Source organism: Lactuca virosa, chromosome 1 (assembly GCF_052849685.1).
Source record: "Lactuca virosa cultivar CGN04683 chromosome 1, Lactuca_virosa_CGN04683_v6, whole genome shotgun sequence".
NCBI classification, from domain to species: domain Eukaryota; kingdom Viridiplantae; phylum Streptophyta; class Magnoliopsida; order Asterales; family Asteraceae; genus Lactuca; species Lactuca virosa.
This window is the reverse complement of record NC_136426.1, coordinates 83,809,539-83,813,788: the sequence shown is the minus strand read 5'-3', so window position 1 is coordinate 83,813,788 and position 4,250 is coordinate 83,809,539. Positions and strand designations below refer to the sequence as shown.

General features: G+C 36.6%; 1 pseudogene; it reads left to right on the top strand.

Moving 5' to 3' along the window:
* Positions 1 to 1,554: 1,554 nt before the first annotated feature.
* On the top strand, positions 1,555 to 2,097 carry LOC145116223 (receptor-like protein kinase HERK 1 pseudogene; annotated as a pseudogene).
* Positions 2,098 to 4,250: the final 2,153 nt, after the last annotated feature.

Sequence of the window (4,250 nt, the reverse complement as noted above, 5' to 3'; positions counted from 1 at the left end):
ACCTATATACACCATTCAGCTTTTTGTTAGACTGGACGGTGTGAGTGGGAAACTCCCCTCACTTTTTGTGGGCCAAAAGACCATTCCCCTCACTTTTGTTTCTTTCACCTAAACCCAATGAGTGCGTTGGAAACTTCCCTCACTATTTTTTTTTTGTTTTTTTTAAAAAATATTTCCTATAAATATTATACTCATTTTGTAGGGAATTAAAAACATAAGTTTTGATATATATATATATATATATATATATATATATATATATATATATATATATATATATATGTATGTATTTTTATTTATTTATTTTTAGTAGGTATATAATTTAATAAGTATTAAAAAAGATAAAAAAAATTGGCCAATAGGAATAGGAGAGAGAGTGAGGGAATGGGCTCTCTCACCTCTTTCCCTCACCACATTTCCCTCAGTCAAGGGATGATGTTCAGCTAAGAGGGAAAGCTTCACGTACTCTTTCCCTCATCCATACCGCCTAGCGTTAGTTATGAGATTGTCATAAAAAATCTCACCCTTAAAAAATTTGATCTAGTGGTCCACTTTTAGTTATTGGGTTCTGGTGAATATATGATCTCTCTCTCAATCTCTCTCTCTCTCTCTCTCTCTCTCTCTATATATATATATATATATATATATATATATATATATATATATATATATATATATATATATATATGGTTAGGTTCATGTGAGACAACCTAATTTTGTGAGACCGTGAGACACATTTTTTTATTTTTTTTATTTATTTTTTATTTTTTTTAGTTAATTCAAGTTCCGAAAATAATATTTAAAAAAAGAATTTTTAGATTTTTCAATTTATTTTGCATTTTAAAATTATTTTTAAGAATATGTCAGTGTAATATTCTATTAGAATATTTCACGTATTTTTCAAAAAAAAACGGGATTTTTTTTATTATTTATTATTTTTTTTAGTTAATTCAAGTTCCGAAAATAATATTTAAAAAAAGAATTTTTGGATTTTTCCATTTATTTTGCATTTTAAAATTATTTTTAGATTTGGTCTCACGGTTTCACAAAATTAGAATGGTCTCAAATGAACCTGAATATATATATATATATATATATATATATATATATATATATATATATATATATATATCGAAATTTGTTAAACTTACAACAATTTATCACTTTTTCCTATTGTTTATCTATTTTATTTTATTTTTCTTATTTTTCGGTCTTTTTACTACGGCTAGCTACCTGCACTTCCGGTGCCTTTCCTTTAAAAAAAATTATGTTGAATATTCACGAAATTGCCCCTAAAAGTATATTTTCTATCTTTTTCTATGGGCAGCCGCCTCTGGTTGGGTACATGTAGTTTGTCGTGTTGACCGATAATTGGTAGCTGCAAGGCATTTTCGTGAATAACTAAACCCAGTTAAGTCCTCTATGCGTCTTTGGTGAACAAGGAGTGGCCGGAAAAGTAGAATCAAACCGTAGCTTTTTACCTTTTAATTTGCTCTCGAATTGTGCATGTGGAGCTCTTCCCATTTCCTTCAATATCTACCAAAATCATAAAAAATGTCTTCAATAGAAGAGTTTGCACACCTTAAAATTTCCCTAGAAGCTATAAAATTGGCAACCAATAACTTTGGTGAGAGCAGCAATATCGGTCGAGGTGGATTTGGCAAAGTTTATAAAGGAGAGCTTGTTCACTCTGGTGAGAAGGTTATGGTTGCAGCAAAGCGCTTAGATACAAGATTTGGACAAGGGACCCCTGAGTTTTGGAAAGAGATCATGATGCTTTCTCGCTACAGACATGAAAATCTGATCACTCTCTTGGGCTTTTGTGAAGAGGGTGGTGAGAATATCCTTGTGTATGAGTATCTACCGAATCGAAGTCTCGACATGTATCTTAGTAGCTCTAATCTCTCATGGATCCAACGCCTTAACATATGTATTGGGGCAGCATGTGGGCTAGAGTATCTTCAGAATCCGGATGAGACTACACAAAGAGTGCTACACCGTGATATTAAAAGCGCCAACGTACTCTTAGATAAAAGTTGGAATGCCAAAATTTCAGATTTTGGTCTTTCCAAACTCGGACCTGCTTGTTGGGGTTGAAACACACTTTTATTCAGAACTAGAACAAAAGAGAAGAGCTTACACGCTCAATATTATAAGAAAAAGAAACAATCCTCTAATACTCACTCTAAGTATTACACACTACACTCTCTGTTTGTGGTGTCTTACAACTAAGGTTAGAGCCTCTATTTATACTTAAACAAGCCTACAATTACTACTGCTACCATTTATTGTGTTCATTATGTGAACATACGAAGTTGCCATTTGAGTTCTTATTGTCAACAAAGGAGCCATTCATTTGTCAACAAAAGAGGGTGGTACAGCTACTCATGGCAGGTTCACACCCAAGTAGGTTTACACTCACATTCTCCCCCTTAAACCTAACTTGGCTCGAGATTCGTCACTCCGATCATGTTTCGCATTTCACCATGTTTCACGTATGCTAAAGCCTTTGTAAAGATGTCCGCCCGTTGATCCTTCGAGTTGACATATTCCACTATAATTTGCCCACGTTCAACACATTCTCGTATGAAGTGATAACGAATGTTAATGTGTTTGCTTCGACCATGAAACACAGGATTTTTCATCAATGCGATTGCTGACTTGTTATCGACATATAAGGTGATAGGCATAATATGATGTCCCGTGAGCTCCTTCACGAGATTAGCAAGCCAAATGGCTTGACATGCTGCTGTTGTAGCTGCCATGAACTCGGCTTCACACGTGGACAAAGCAACAGTCTTTTGCTTTTGGGATTGCCAAGTTATCGCATTCCTTCCCAGATAGAAAATCATTCCACTTGTGCTCTTGCTATCAACAGGGTCACCTCCAAGATCACTATCGGTAAAACCAACCAAATCTTCAATTTCACGACCTCTTCCATAGTTGATTCCATAATCAACAGTTCCTTTTACGTATCGCAAGATGTGTTTCACAACTTGGAAATGCAAAGTGGTTGGTTCCTCCATGAAACGACTTGCAATTCCAATTGAAAATGACAAGTCCGGTCGAGTGTGAGTCAAGTACCTTAAACAACCTACCACTCGCCTATATTCAGTTGGATCAACTTTTTCACCATCTTCATCCTTCTTGACCTTCAACTTAGGTTCCATTGGTGACGTTGTCGGATTGCAATCCAGCAACCCAAATTGCTCTAAAATTTTCATTGCATAAGCCGTTTGTCGCAAAGATATTCCCCACTTCTTTTGCGAAACTTCGATTCCAAGGTAGTAAGAAAGTAATCCCAAGTCACTCATTTCGAATTCTTTCTTCATTTGTTCTTTGAATTCGACAACATCATTAGTGTTCGACCCGGTAATGATCAAGTCATCAACATAGACACCAACAATAAGAATTTTGTCTTTTGAGTTCCTTTTGTAAACAGCTGGGTCTTGTGAACTTTTTGTAAAACCAAGCCTTTTTAAGCTTTTATCCAAACGAATGTTCCAAGCTCGAGGAGCTTGTCGTAGACCATAAAGAGCTTTATGAAGCTTAAACACCTTATGACTGTTTGCTCTATCAACATAACCTTCTGGTTGGGTGACATAAACCTCCTCTTTGAGATCTCCATTGAGAAAAGCCGATTTGACATCGAGATGGTGGACAACCCACCCATGTTGAGCTGCTAAGGCAAGAATGAGCCTTACGGTGTCAAGTCGTGCTACCGGTGCAAAAACTTCATCAAAGTCGACTCCTTCCTTTTGTACAAATCCTTTTGCTACAAGTCGAGCTTTATGCTTCACCACTTTTCCCAAGTTGTCTTTCTTCACTTTAAACACCCATTTCAAACCGATTGATTTGTGTCCGGGTGGCAAATCGGTAAGTTGCCATGTCTTGTTCTTCTCGATTGCATCCAACTCTGTTTGCATAGCCTCCTGCCATGCCTTAGAGGTTACCGCCTCTTTAAAATTCAAGGGTTGATCCGCTGCAATCATCAACAATTCTCCAGGTTCAAGGAACACATTTTCGGTTTCAGAATAAATATCGGTTAACGGACGCAATCCCCTTGGCCCAATCTCACTAGAAGGGCTTTCCATATGGGGCGAGGTTGAAGAAAACGGGGCTGAGACAGGAGTATGTGGAGCTGGTTCAGGCTCGTCAAATTCAGCATATGGTTGTCCAACTTGGATAGCATCGATTCCTGGGCTGTTTGGTTGTTCCAGATTGATTTCGGGGTCATTTTGAGGTGTTTC